Source organism: Kogia breviceps, chromosome 2 (assembly GCF_026419965.1).
Source record: "Kogia breviceps isolate mKogBre1 chromosome 2, mKogBre1 haplotype 1, whole genome shotgun sequence".
Classification (NCBI taxonomy): Eukaryota; Metazoa; Chordata; class Mammalia; order Artiodactyla; family Physeteridae; genus Kogia; species Kogia breviceps.
Window position 1 is genome coordinate 166,326,048 of NC_081311.1, and position 15,913 is coordinate 166,341,960.

Here is a 15,913-nt window from a genome sequence, read left to right on the forward strand (position 1 = left end):
TCCTCTGAGCTCCCCAAACACCTTGCACATGTACCTGTCACAGCACAATCACATCCTATGACCATGGCTGTCTCCCAGATTGCCTTCCAATACAGATCAGAGCTCTGACAGGACAGGTTTTCACTCATGCATGCATTCATTCAACAAATATTTATTAAGTATTTACTATGTGGCAGGCACTGTTCTAGGCATTGGGATGAGAGCAGTCAAGATGGACGAAGCTCTTGGGGTTTCATTTTAGTGGGGAAGAAAAATGACAACAAAGATAAATATTTAACATGAAGGGCTAGGAAGACAGAAACAATTCAGGGTAAAGGGACAGAGCAAGGAGTTGGCAGTCTCTCCTATTTTAAGCTATGGTATTTTAGGTCAGAGAAGGCCTCTCTGAGGAAGTGACATTTGAGTAGAGACTCAAATCAAGTGAATGTCTGGGGGCAGGAGGTAGGGTGAGGGGAGGAGGACTCCAAGCAGAAGAAATAGCTTAGTGCAAAGGGCCTGAACTGAACATGAACTAGGTATGTTCAAAGTCCGAGTGCTGGAGTGAACTAGGAGCAAAGTACAAAAGATGAGGTAGGAGAGAGACAGAGGCCTTGAAGGACATGGTAAGGAGTTGGGATTTTATTCTGAGTGTTGTTGGAGTTTTCTGATTTTGTTTTTTTTTAAGATTTAATTTTATGTATTTTTAGCTGCGTTGGGTCTTCGTTGCTGCGCGCGGGCTTTCTCTAGTTGTGGTGAGCGGGGGCTACTCTCATTGCGGTGTCTTCTCTTGTTGTGGAGCATGGGCTCTAGGTGCGAGGGCTTCAGTAGTTGTGGCTAATGGGCTCTAGAGTGCAGGCTCAGTAGTTGTGGCGCACGAGCTAAGTTGCTCCGCGGCATGTGGGATGTTTCCTGGACCAGGGCTCGAATCCATGTCCCCTGCATTGGCAGGCAGATTCTTATCCACTGCGCCACCAGGGAAGTCCCTCTGATTTCGTTTTCAAGGACATCCTGGCTGCTGTGTGGAGAGTAGACAGTATGTGGTCCAAGCGGGGTGGGAGAAGGAAGAACAATTAGAAAGCTCCTGCTATAGTCCATGGAAGAGAAGGTGGTGGTTTGAACTAAGAAGGCAGCACAAGGAGGTGGTGGGGAGCGTCCGGATTAGATATGTTCGGAACGGTAGATTCTACAGCAGTTACCGAGAGCTTTGAAAAGAGAGAAGTCATAGGGGAGTTTAGATTTTCGGCCTCAGCAACTGAGTAATAGGAAATGAATTCTTGTTTCTTTTCATGCATCCTTCTCATATGGTGCTTAATATACAGCAGGTTGTCGAGAAATTTTTGTTGAAATTTGGTCTGCAATTATAAGATGTCATGACTTTCATCTCAATAGCGCTACTAATTTACTCAATCATATGGCATTTTTATGAATGCTCTTATCTTGATATGGAATTTTATGTCAGAAATCTGGTGCTAGGACCTACCCTTCATCGGTGGTGCTCAAGTTCTGAGCGCTAAGCTCTGTGCGTGTGTGCGCGCGCATGAGGGCACATGTGCACGTACGTGCGTGTGGTTTTATTTCCACAGAGAATGTGGCCGGAAGAAAAGTCAATCTTAGCTTTAGTTGTAAATGGTATTTGGTTTCTTTACAGTGTTCCTGTATTTTGAAAAGTACTTAACAAAAACGTGATGAAGATGCAAGTAGGCATGGAAAGAATTCAGCAGAGCTCTGAATGACAAATCAGCCAGCCTCTCTCTCTCTCCCTCTCTCTGTGTCTCTCTGTGTCTCTGTCTGTCTCTGTCTCTCTCTCTCTCACACACACACACGCACACATTCCTCTGGGCATTATGCCCACGGAATGCCTTACATGTCTTCAGCTAATCTTGCATGAGATTCTCTGCCATGCCACATACGTAACAATGTGCTAAATGACTAAAACAGAAAAAACAGTAATCTGAAAAAAATCACTTTCCCAGTTTTGCCTTGAAGTCAACCTGCATTTTCACCACAGAAGATCAGTTTTATTACTGTCTCTTTGTGGCAGTTTCTGCTTGAAGAATGGGTGTTGTTTCATGTAACAATGTCCTCCTGCACTGGGATCAAGGGGTAAAATAAGAAATGGAGGCTTCTTAAGAAATTTTGGATCTAAGCAGAGGCCTGGAACACTCAGTGAAGACCCTAGGACTGTAAGCATATGCATTTACAGATGTTTCTGCTGTGATGGGGTATACATGATATATGTATTCCTGAAAATGTTGAGTTCTGTGAAATCTTGTGCTCAAAAAAACAAAGTTTGTGGACAAAATATAGTTGGCACAAACCACCCAAAATCTATGGAACTTGATAATTAGAGCACCATCTAAATAAATAACTAGCACAATTTAAAATGAATACACTAGCCAAATTTTAAAAGATACAATAAATTCCTAATAAAAAGTATTCTAGTAAATATGGAATTTAAACTTAAAAAAAAGTCAAATAGTTTTGATGAAAGAGGCTTTAGGTAGATGCAAGATGGTTACAGTTTTTTTGCTATTCCTCCCATTGAGAAGCAGAGTCTAGTTCCCTCTCCTGGAATCTGAGCTGGCCCTAGTGACTTGCTTGACCAACAGAATGCAGCAAAGGTGATGCTCTAGTACCTCTGAGGTTAGATCATAAGAAAACTTGGAGCTTCCACCACGGACTTTGGGAATGCTGCTGCTGGGAGAAGTCAACTGCTCTGTAAGAAGTGCAACCACCCTGAAGTCAACGTGCTATGAGGAAGTCTGAACTACTCATGTGAAAAGGGAAGAGAGAGAGAAAAAGAGACAGAAATAGAGAAACCCAGCCAGCTCCCAGTTCTTCCAGCCTCCAATCCACTGGAGTCATCTTGAGGCCCCAGATACTGTGAAACAAAGAGAAGATGTTCCTTCCAAGCCTCACCAAAACTGCCAGAAAAATGGTAAATTAAACATTTATGTTGCTTTAAACCACTAAGTTTTGGGGTGGCTTGTTATACAGCAATAGATAAATGAAACATATCTGAAAGGAACTGTTGAGGTTGCTGAACTACAGCAAAGAATGAAAAATATACTGTGATGGGAAGAAACAGTCAATCAGGTAAAACTGAGCCGAGGAGAAGACTGTGGGGCGATTGTACCCCTATGGCTTTCCTGTCTTCAGCTGTATTAAGTGCTTTATTTTCAATTGCTGTTACTTGTTGGCACAAATGTTAAAATCCTAGGAAAAATCACATTTAAGTGAACGCAACTTCTGCATTATATGGATATCCTTATCCTCATAACTAATTGCATACAAGCTAGTTTTTGTTAAAGAAAAATAAGCTGTAGAAGAACAGACTGTATTTGCTTTAGAAGCCCATGTTGTCCACAGTGAAGAGACTGAAAATGTCTTGACTGTTTCTTTGAATTTAGCACTTCAGGTTGAATTCTCATGAATAACTGTGGGCAAATGACAACAGGCAGAAAAATTATGCTGAATCCAGGAGAGAGAGAGAAAAGAGCTCCCATATATAGATAGGATGCCCTCTCTTAATTACAAGCAAACAAGGAATAGTAGAAAACTTCCTCAGCCAGATGAAAAGCATCTATGAAAAACCTACACTTAGTATTATATTTACTGGTAAAAGACCACATGCTTTTCCTTGATATCAAGAACAAGGCAGGGATTTCCACTCACACTGCTTAAATTCAATATTGTACTAGAGGTTCTAGCCAGTATAATAAGGTAAGAGAAAGCTAAAGGCATGCAGATGAAATGAAAGAAATAAAACCATCCTCATTCACAAACAATATGATCCTTTGGGTAGAAAATCCTAGGGAATCTATGATACAATTAGAACTTATAAACTAGATTAACAAGGTCATGGCATGCAAGATTAATATAAATATTCAATTGTTTTATGCTAGCAACAATCTGAAAGTGAAAATCAGAAAACAATTTCATTCACCATAGCATCAAAAAGAATAAAATACTCTGGAATAAATTTAACAAAGTGCAAAACCTGTATACTAAAAACTACAAAACTTTGCTAAGACAAATGAAAGAAGATTTTTTTTTTTTTTTTTTTTTGCGGTATGCGGGCCTCTCACTGCTGTGGCCTCTCCCGTTGCGGAGCACAGGCTCCGGACGCACAGGCCCAGCGGCCATGGCTCACGGGCCCAGCCGCTCCGCGGCACGCGGGATCCTCCCGGACCGGGGCACGAACCCGTGTCTCCTGCATCGGCAGGCGGACTCTCAACCACTGCGCCACCAGGGAAGCCCAAAGAAGATTTAAATAACTGGAGAAATGTTCCATGTTCATGAAATATTGTTAAGGTGTCAGTTCTTCCCAAATTGATGTATAGGTTCAACACAATCCCAATAAAAATCCCAGCAGGTTTGTTTGTTTTTGTGTTTTTAAGAAATTGGCAAGCTAATCCTATAATTTACATGAAATGCAAAGAATTTAAAATAACCAAAGCCATTTTGAAAAAGAATAAAGTTGGAAGAGGTACACTACCTGAACTTACTATAAAGCTATATGTTCAAGATAGTGCATGAGGATAAAAATATAGACCAGTGGAATGGAATAAAAGGTCCAGAAAGAGATGCTTACACTTATGATTGGTGAATTTTCAACAAACATGCCAAAACAATGGAATGGAGAAAGGATAATCTTTTCAATATGTTGAGCAGAGACAATAGACTAGCCATATGCAAAACAAACAACCACTTAGATCTTTACTTCATGAAAAGACAACTCCCTGACTGGAATAAAATATTTGCAAAACATATATCTGACAGAAAGTTTGTGCCCAGAATATAAAAAGAACCCAATACTCTACTATAAAAACCAAACAACCTGGTAAAAAATGGGCAATATTTGCAGAGACATTTCCTCGAAGTAGATGCTGATCATCAATAGTCGTTAGGGAAATACCAATCAAAACCACACTGAGAAACCAGTACACATCTTTTAGAATGACTAAATTTAACAAAACAGAACAAAGAGAGAAAACCAAGCGACAGAAATGATGGGAAACAACTAGAACTCTTTTACGCTATTGGTGGAAATATATAACACTACTTTGGAAAACAGTTTGTCAGTCTCTTATAAGCAATCACTTATCATAGGACCCAGTAATCCCACTTCTAGGTATTTACTCAAGAGAAATGAAAACTTACATTTTCACAAAAGCCCATACGTGAATGTGTTTAGCAGCTTTATTCATACTAGCCAAAACTGTAAAGAAGCCATATATCCTTCACCTGGTGAATGGATAAGCAAACTATGGTACATCTATATGATGGATTACAACTTAGCCCCATAAAGGAATCAACTATTGATGCATGCAATAACATGGATGAATTTCAAAAGGCTACATACTGCATTATTCCACTTACATAGCATTCTGGGAAAGGCAGAGCTATATTGTTAGAGAAAAGATCAGTGCTTGTCAGAGAACACTGGTGAAGGAGGGTCTGACTACAATGGGGCAGCACAAGGAAGTTGTTTTTTTTTTGTGTGTGTGTGTGTGGTACGCGAGCCTCTCACTGTTGTGGCCTCTCCCATTGCGGAGCACAGGCTCCGGACGCGCAGGCTCAGTGGCCATGGCTCACGGGCCCAGCCGCTCCGCAGCATGTGGGATCTTCCAGGACCGGGGCGTGAACCCGTGTCCCCTGCATCGGCAGAAGGATTCTCAACCACTGCGCCACCAGGGAAGCCCAAATAAATTTTTGAGGTGATAGAACTGTATCTCATTTGTGGTGGTGGTTAAATGACTCTGCATTTGTCAATATTCATTGAACTCCAAAAGGAGCAAATTTTACTGTATGTAAATTTAAAAAAAATTTAAACAAATCTGGTTAACATCCTTACTCCTTATCCATTGTCTGTGACTATTTTTCTTTTGGGAAACTTAGAATTTTCTCTTTGTGCCTAGTATTCTAAAATTTCACATTGTTGTGCATCGGTATGCATATTATTTTCGTTGTTCTAAGTCTTTTACATGGGTCTTTTAAATCTATAAAAGCGTATCTTTTAATTCTATGAAATTTTCTTGAAATATTTATTTGAAAATTCCCTCCCTAGTATTTTTCATGTTCTCTTTTTGTGGAACTTCTATTAGTCTGGTCTTAACACTCCTGGATTGATTCTTTTTTCTTTCTTTAGTTTTGAAAGCATCACATACTATAAAATTCACCCATTTAAAGTGTATAATTCATCGCTTTTTAGTATATTCATAGAATTGTGCAACCACCACCATAAACTAACTTTAGAACATTTTCATCACCCCCAAAAGAAACCACATAATAACAGCCATTCCTTATTCCCCACCTGGATTGATTCTATAATCATTTTTCTTGTCTCTTATAGTTTGCATCTTTACCTTTTTTGTCCTACTTTCTGTAGATTTTCTCAGAATGTACTCGTCCTATTCATTTTATTGATTAAAAAAATAAGTTGAGGGCTTCCCTGGTGGCGCAGTGGTTGGGAGTCCGCCTGCCAATGCAGGGGATACGTGTTCGTGCCCCGGTCCGGGGGGATCCCATGTGCCGCGGAGCGGCTGGGCCCGTGGGCCATGGACGCTGGGCCTGCGCATCCGGAGCCTGTGCTCCGCGGCGGGAGAGGCCGCAGCAGTGAGAGGCCTGTGTACCACCAAAAAAAAAAAAAAAAAAAAAGTTGACTGTTGTATTTTTAATTTAAATGAGCTATACATGCAGTTGTAAGAAATCATACAGAGAAATGCTATATACCCTTCACCCAGTTTCCCCCAACGACAATATTTTGCATAACTATAGAATAATATCCCAAACAAGAAATTGACATTGATATCATCCACCAGATTTGCATGCACTCCTTTTGTGTGTATTTCATTCTGTGTAACTAGAATCACATGTGTAGATGCACGTGACTACCGTCCCATCAAGAAGCAGAACAGTTCCATCACACAGATCTCTCGTGCTACCCTTTTACAGGCACAGCCACCATTCTTCCTCGCCCTCCCTAGACCTTGACAACCACCAATCTGTTCTCAAATGCCTCTATAATTCTGTCATTTTGAAAATGTTATGTAAATAAAGTCATGTAACCGTTTGAAATTGGCTTTTTTTACTCAGCATAACTCCCTTGATACCTGCCCAAGTTGCTGCGTGTATCAGTAGTCTGCTCCTTTTTGTTGCTCAGTAGTACTCAATAGTATGGATTTACCACAGTTTGCTTAACCATTCACCTTTTGAAATTCTTCAAAAGAAGAGTTATTTCCAGTTTTTGGAACATTTGTGTATGGGTTTTTGTGTAAACATAAGTTTTCATTTCTGACCCATATAAATTATGAGATAATAAATATTTGCTGTTTTGGCCATTAAGTTTTGGAGTAATCTTTAATACAATAATGGATAAATGTCTTTGTTAGTTTGGACTGCTATAACAGAAATACTATAGGCTGGGTGGCTTCAGCAACAAATTTATTTCTTACAGTTCTGGAGGCTGGGAAGTCTGAGATCAAGGTGCCAGCAGATTTGGTGTCTGGTGAGGGCTACTCTCTGCTTCACAGATGGCCATCTTCTTGCTGTGTCCTCACATGGCAGAGATAGAGATAGAGAGAGAGAGAGAGAGAGAGAGAGGGCTGGGCTCTTTGTTACAAGAGCACCAATACAATCATGGGGGCTCCATTCCCATGATCTCATCCAAACCTAATTACCTTCCATAGCCCCACCTCTGAATACTATCAAATTAAGGATTAGGCTTCAACATATGAAGGGGAAGCACCATTCAGTCCATAGCAATAATTAATACAGCTAGTTATGTATTTCTCTAATACGTGTTATACTGTATAATCAAATGGCCTTTTCCAATTGGGGTTATGTGAGAGAATTAAGCAGAAAGTTATTTAAGCGACTGTTTTTCTGAAGTCATCAGATATACACTATGCACCCAAGAATAGTACATAGCTATTACTATTCTAGACGCCTAGGTGAGGAGGCAATTCGTTACACACAATGGATGCCCTCGATATGGCTGAGAAGAGCTGGAGAGGGCTTAACTGCATAGACACTGGAGCTAGATTATATAGGTTCAGATCCATACTTTCCATACTTTACCTGTAATTTCCTAAACAACCAGGGACAAATCACTTGATATTTCTGTGCTTTGGTCTCCTCATCTGTAACAGGAGACAATAATATTACCTACCCTCTTCCTAGAGTTGTTCTGAAGACTAAATGAGTTAGTAGAGATAAGGCATAATGTCTAGCCCATAGTAAGTACTATTTAAATGCAATAATTATTATTATTGTAAACACTTAACTATTAAAATGATGTGTTTGTTAATGTAACACCTGTAAGCTTCTTGCATTATATTAGTATATATTCCACACTAAACCATAGGTGATAAATGACTCCCTTTCCCATGCTACTCCTCCTGACTAAGGTTCTTCAAACAGCTGCATTAAATCTTTAAGCTGGTAGAACACAATTCAGTTAGAAACTCCTCCTGCCCAGGAAGCCTCAGTAACTGCTGTCCCCCAGCCTGCAAGGGTGAGTGGGGAGAATCATGGGTTTGCAATATGCAGTAAGGAAGGGGGATCGTAAGAGAGCTTGATGCTTAGAATTTCTCACTGAGCCCAAAAGAGCTCTCTGGGAAAAAAAGAAGCATAAAATATCTACCTCTTTCTGTCTTTATTTCTCCTTAGCATTGCTTCTAAACTTTAAATGTAAGTTAAACTCCAAACTGAATTGACCTTCTAAACTTCAAGTTTACAGCATGGGTTCATTAGAAGCTTGAAAGAGATACTGGTGCATTGATGAGAGCTTGCCTTCTGGATGGCCCAAGGTCTTAATATAACAACTATTATATACATTGAATGTACCTAGTTATCTATAATGTAAGAATAATCCTATGATTTAACTGCTGATAATACTTGTTTTGTGGATGAGGGCCATGTTACAACTGTGTTTGAAAATAATTTTAAACGAACCCTACTGTGGGCAGGGCCCTTGGTGGGCACTTGAGTGCTAGTTTGAAGGGAAAAAATGTGTGTAAGAAACATGTGATGTTTTTGCAGTGGTTTGAGGGCTGGGTTTGGTAATTACACTCTCGAATGCAAAAATCCAATGTGGCATAATGAAAAACACACCTCTGTTCTGCTTCCAAAACTCATTCCAAATACAGGACAGTTTTTGCCCAGGCCGATTGTGTTCCATAAAGTGTGCATTTGCTCCACTTCTGTCTATAAGAGCACCAGGACAAAAATAAGATGCCATAAAAATGCGTGCCGCATCCTCCCTTCAGTTCCTGTTAACTCTTTTCCTCTAAGCTACCCTCTTCATCACTCTTATTGCTCAGTCGACTTATTTGAAAACACATACAAAACCACTCTTAACAGAAGGAAAAGTAGTCATGTGGGTAGCAAATCAACTGTGTAGTTCAAGCCATTATTACATAAAATTTTGTTTATTAAGTACCCTGCAGAATTATAAAAAGGATAGCTTGCACTGGGTAGGAATAAAAAGCCAGAAAGGAATTACACAGTTTAATGTGAAAGTCCTTTTTTGCTACAAAATTCCTATCCAAGCCTGCCCTGCAACATTGAAAATTTGACTACAGGAATTCAAAGGAACAAAATTTGCCACGTGTATTTTGAACCTAATGTTATGAACCTTCATAACATCTTTCTTCCTTATCTAAGAGAATCTGCTAATCATGAAAGGGGAGACATTTTCAACCCTTTTTGTATGAGACTCATTGGATGTAAAAGTATCAAGTATTCCCCTTAGTTGCCTACACGGGGGCTTATACTGTTCGCTGCCTATATGCTGCTGAGGGTCTTATCAACTAGGTCATGGGGCAGTATTCTCTTTATGGTTACTCAGTGGAGAAATTTCTCTCAGAACTCAGTATCAGGAATGCTTGTAATTTTCATTAACAACTTTCACGAAAAGGCTTCACTCTTTTTGCTTTTAATGCGAGGCAGCTCAAATTCCTGCCCTTATTTTACAACTTGTACTGAAGTTTTAGGTATGCATTTTGCATAATAATGTTATCCTTGGTTTTATCTTATTTGTCCTACTCTAATTTTTCCTTTTCCATAATTTCTTCATCTACTCTTTTAATCTTGCACTATATTTTTTGCATGTAAGCAATCTCAAATCCCCTTTTCAATAAGGCATGGTTTGAATTTCTAACTAAAGTGTCTAGAAAAAGAAGTAACTGTACTTCTTCAGCAGTTATGCTGAACAGAAAAGAACCATTGCTTTCTTCACCATGTGACACACTGCAGATGATATCAGCCTGGTGGTCTAAAATTCCCACCAATTCTAGGCAGCCAATGTGGCGAGAGGCTGCCACTTCTGCTTCTTGACACTGAATGACACAGGACCCAGGATCTCAGTCACGATGGTTGGAACCTACCCTGACTTCAGTGCCTAACAAGACTATCATATTGTATAGGTGAATAGAGGGTAGGTACAATCAAAACAACATCCTGGGTATATTTTGGTCTATCTTTTCTTTTTTTGTCTTAACAATTGCTGCCATTTATTGAATTCTTACTGTGGTCCAAATACCTTTTTTCCCCCAAATATGGAACACTTCACGAATTTGCACGTCATCCTTGAACAGAGGCCATGCTAATCTTCTCGGTATTATTCCAATTTTAGTACATATGCTGCTGAAGCAAGCACTATTTTGGCTTATCTTAAACATTCCAAGTGGGTTCTAACATCAAAAACTTGTTTTGCAAATACAGTTCCTTTTGGTTTGGTTGGTTACTTTCTTCCCTGATGTGTCTTGATAGGATTTTAATGTTCCTTTCAACCTTAGTCTCCCTCGCTTATATTTCCTAACCTCTTAACGTATAACTGAATTAGAAGGGTTTTTTTTTGCTCTTCTTGAGTATTACTCCCAAACCAAAACCATAAAAAGGCATTATACAAATACAAAAGCAAAATTTTTTTAAAGGAAATAAAAAGACAGCTCTAAGGCCAAAACCAACCAAACCAAACAACAAAACAGCAAAAAAACCAAAATAAACTCCCCAATTACCACGAGCAGCACCATAATAAACAAAGTTAGAAGACAAAATGAAATGAGAAAAATATCTGCAATGTATGAACATAGGTCAATTTTGTTAATATATGAATCTTTCTTAAGAATCAATGAGGAAAAAAAAATCCCAGAAGAAAAATGAATTAAAGGCATGAACGAGCAGTTGACTAAGAAGAATACAAATGAACAAAACACATATGAAAAAAAGATTTACTCTTGCTAGTTTTTTTTTATTTTAATTTTTTTTTTTGGCAGTATGCGGGCCTCTCCCTGTCGTGGCCCCTCCCGTTGTGGAGCACAGGTTCCGGACGCGCAGGCTCAGCGGCCACGGCGCACGGGCCCAGCCACTCCGCGGCACGTGGGATCTTCCCGGACCGGGGCACGAACCCGCGTCCCCTGCATCGGCAGGCGGACTTGCAACCACTGCGCCACCAGGGAAGCCCTATTTTAAATTTTTAAACTTATTTTTAAATACAAATTAAGATATATTGAGGATTTTTGCTTATCAGATTCGGGAAAAATATTAAAAAGAATTATAAAACCTGATAGGAATGTGATTGAATCTTCCTGGAAAAAAAATTGATGATAAAGATGAAAAGCTTGTATATTGTGCTTCATTAACTCTCACACAGATCCATGAGTAAACCTGTACAGTTTGTGGGATGGGGTGAGGAGTGGGAAGCAATGTGGAGGTCCATTATTAGGGAATGAAGAAGTAAAATGCATGCATACAGTGGAATGCCATGCAGCAATTATAATAAATTAGCCATATTTTCATAGAACATGATCATATCTCAAATTCACAGTACTTAAGGTTAACATGTAAGAAACAAAATGAGATTTTTAGCACAGCATCACTTGTATATCTTTAAAGCACATATATACAACACCATGATGAGTTTTTCAGATACACATATTTCTACATAGAAGAATGGACAGTGAATTTAAAGGATAGATATTAAATATACTAGGATGGGTACATGGGAGAGAGGAAAATGGGGGATAAAGAGAATAAAAATAGCACGAAATAACATATAAGAGAAGTCCTACTTGGACTACTAAGCCATGAACTGAAGTGTGTGAGAAACTCAACTTGGGGCAGCTGAGGTGCCTGTCCATGGAATCAGAAATTGTACTTCTGCTAGAATTTATTCTATGACAAAAGTTAGTCTCTGTTGACTTTCTACTTTTTAAAAGACTGAAGTAAAACATATTTCACAATCAAAAATCTTTGATTTTGATCAAAGATTAAACGTAAAAGCCTGATGGTTTTCCACACAGTGAACACACTCATATAATCAACTCCTAGATCAAGAAATAGAACATTTTCAATTCCTTGAAGTTTTTTGAGCCATTACTGGCCTCCATCAAAGGTAACCACTAATCTGATCTCCCACACCACAGATTAGTTTTATCTGTTTAACCTTCCTATAAATGGTATCTCTTTTGTGTCTGCTTCTTTCTTTTTCTATTATGTTTGTGAGATTAACCCACGTTTTTGCAAGAGACTATATTTTTTTAACCATGTAAACTGGATTAATTTGAGTATGTTTAAAATAGTCAAGAAACTTTCCAAAGGTTCTTAGGTATGTTAATGTGTTTTGGACACCTAACATATCAATTACAAACAGTTCTTATATTGTCACTAAAACCCAGCACAGTATATAATAGCCAATTTTTAAAAACAAACTTTGAACCCTGAAAATGCAAGTACTTCTAATAAAGAAGTCGCTAAGACTAACATAACAGCCTTAGGGCCTACAGATAATGAGACTATGCTAGATATTCTGTAACAGACCATGGGGTGATACAAAGGCAACACATAGCCTCTAGACTCAAAGAACTTGTGGTCCAAAGTGATATCTTGACCATATCATGCAAACCAGGCATCTTTCAACACAGAGGTCATATGTAACCTCCCTCTGGTTGCAGGTGTTACATTACTCGGTTGTTTTACAACTGAAGACCGAAACCAGTTAATATCTACAGTAAGGGAAGAACAAAGAACAAGTCCATGCTTTTTTCTAGATTTCTGTTTTCAAACCCTACTTGATTCAATAAGAGTATCTACGCTGACTGAGGCCATTCGTTCATGCAATGAGTATATGGGTTTAAAATGTTTGCCTTAAAAGTCTCTTGTGGGGCTTCCCTGGTGGCGCAGTGGTTGAGAATCCGCCTGCCGATGCAGGGGACACGGGTTCGTGCCCCGGTCCGGGAAGATCCCACATGCCGCGGAGCGGGTGGGCCCGTGAGCCGTGGCCGCTGAGCCTGCGCGTCCGGAGCCTGTGCTCCGCAACGGGAGAGGCCACAGCAGTGAGAGGCCCACAAAAACAAACAAACAAACAAAAGTCTCTTGTGTTCAGGACCATAGTGTCAGGCTCAGCAAAGGCACAGGCCCATTTCTTCTACTTAAGTGTATTTTCTTCTTCTGCTCGTGTGAATGACCTTCTAATCCTCACCTTGCTTCACTGAATTGCTGACTCTATTCCATCAAAAAGTGTACATTGGTAAAGAACAACAATAAAATGACTTTTTAATGGCAAAATTAACTCATCAAAAGAAACAGAATAGTAATCTTGTACTATTCATATTAAAAAAGTAATCCTCTGCAGTTCCATGCACTGAGGCACTACAGATTGCTATATTGTTGTCAGTTGATAACTGGTAATCACACTTAATGGGGAGAGAGACAGTATAATATTTTAATGTTCAAACATCACAATTTATTCATTCTACTATTGATGAACTTCAAGTTGCTCTCAGTTTTTTATTATTATGAATAAGGCTGCTATGAACATTCTTGTCCATGTCTTTTTGGACAAATGCATGCTTTTCTCTTTGGGGAAGAGGAGAACCAAGGAGTAGAATAGTTGGGTCATAAGATTTGTATATGATAAGCTTTAGTAGATACTGCCAGCCAGTTTTCCAAATTGACTGTACCAATTTTTACTTCCACCAGCAGTATTTGAGAACTTCACTTGTTTCACATCCTCACCAATACTAGACTTTTTAATTTAAGCTATTCTTGGTAGGTGTCTTGTTCTCACTATTTTAAATTTAAATCAGCTTCTGGATTTAATTTCTTTTAAAATCTAGATTAGATTTTACAGCCTAATACTTCCATTTCTCTCTTAATAGTCCCAAGCCCCAGTGTCACCTCATCCTACTTATTGGTCAAATCTCCAGTGCAGATCAATCATTCTGACTTCTCTGCCTTGCACATCACCTACTGTTTACATCTGAAGGGAATTAATTATGCAGCAGTACAGATTGGTGTCTTTATATGTTGAGGGCCAACCTTAAGTGGGCTCTCTCTCCATCCTCATTGCTGCTCTCCCAGTCCAGCCCATCTTGATCTCTTGTGCATTACTGCAATAGCCACCTGAGCAGTCTCCCGGCTCCTCTTTCATCTTTTCTCTAGAGGAATCTTTCCAAACCACAAATGTGATCACAAGATTCCCTGAATTACTCTTTAATGGCTTCCATTGTCTTCAGGATATAGTAAGATTCATTTCAGATCACATCTTTGACCCTCCTTAAGCTGTCTTCCCTACACATTCTTGACATTCTATCTAGCTCAGTGTTTCTCAAATATTTTTGACTTGGTTCCTATACATAATGAAACAAAAGTTTTTAAAACAAGATTTAACCTTTCTACAGTGAAACACTCTGGTATTTTCCATTCTCTTTTATTCTATCTCATTTTACATGAAATAATGGCCATGACTAAAGGAATTGGTTTTATAACTAATGGGTTGCAACCAGCACTTTGTAAAACATATTACCTCTACTATAGATCTTTCAGTTTCTGTAAAACCCTTCATTTCTCCTCTCCAGGAACCTTTTGTCATATATCTCTATCAGTAGTCTCTCATCTTTCAGGGCTCCACTCTAGGAAGCATTTCCTGATCACCCCTCTTGTATACTCCATTTATTTACTCACCCTGTCATGTAATTCTCTGTTTACTTACATTTTCCAATGCACTGTAAGGTCCTCGAAGCCAAGAGATAGGATTTTTTTGATCATCATCATAACTTAAATGCCTGGCACATAGCAGGCACTTATCAAATATTTGTTGAATGAATGAACTCTATGTGTGTGTGTGTGTGTGTGTGTGTGTGTGTGTGTATACACATACACATATATACATGTATACACACATGTATATATACATTTATTATAGCATTGTTTATATATATATACACACACACAAACACATATATATGTCAGTATTTATCCTTCTAATATTATAATATTGGAAACTGATTAACTAGCCAACATTTGGGCATTTAAGAATATGGAATATTGTTGTGATACCATATAGGAAATGATTTAGATGAATACTTATTGGTATGAAACAATGTAACTGGTTACTGGGAAGATTAAATGAAATAGAGCAGACAAAGTGCTCCCTGGCACATTGCAAGTACTCATCTAATATCCAACAGCCACTTTTGTTATGAATTAATGAGATGCATTCATAACAGACAGAATAGAATAAAAGAAAAGTTGGCAGTAAGGAAAGGAAGACAGCTCCAAGTGTCCAGAAAAGCAAAAGGAAGGAAGGACAGTCAACCCCTCTGGAAGGTGTCTTTGTGATTTTTAGCTCTACCTGCCCATTCAACAGATGGAAAAATAAGGTCCAGAATGCATAGAGAGCCCATCTTTTGACACATGCCTGAAACCTAGGTCCTGATCTCCAGTCTGAGATGCTTTAAAATACCAAACAGAAGGGTATCTGTGAACATATCTTCAAACAAAAATTATTTCTGAATATGCCTGAGAGAACTGAGAGGAACCTCCTGGGAGGGCTTTGCAGGAACTTCATCTTTATTAGGACTCAGAGATTTGCAAGGTTCAGTGCATTAATATCCAGATTAACTTACTCGTACTCAGATGTAATACA

The 15,913-nt window shown here is 38.9% G+C and overlaps 1 non-coding gene across 1 annotated transcript; it reads right to left on the reverse strand.

Annotated features, from left to right (window-relative positions):
- Positions 1 to 10,535: 10,535 nt before the first annotated feature.
- LOC131751652 (U6 spliceosomal RNA) lies at positions 10,536 to 10,642 on the reverse strand. Its single transcript, XR_009334229.1, has one exon. It is a non-coding gene; the product is annotated as a U6 spliceosomal RNA (small nuclear RNA).
- Between the last annotated feature and the right edge of the window lie 5,271 nt (positions 10,643 to 15,913).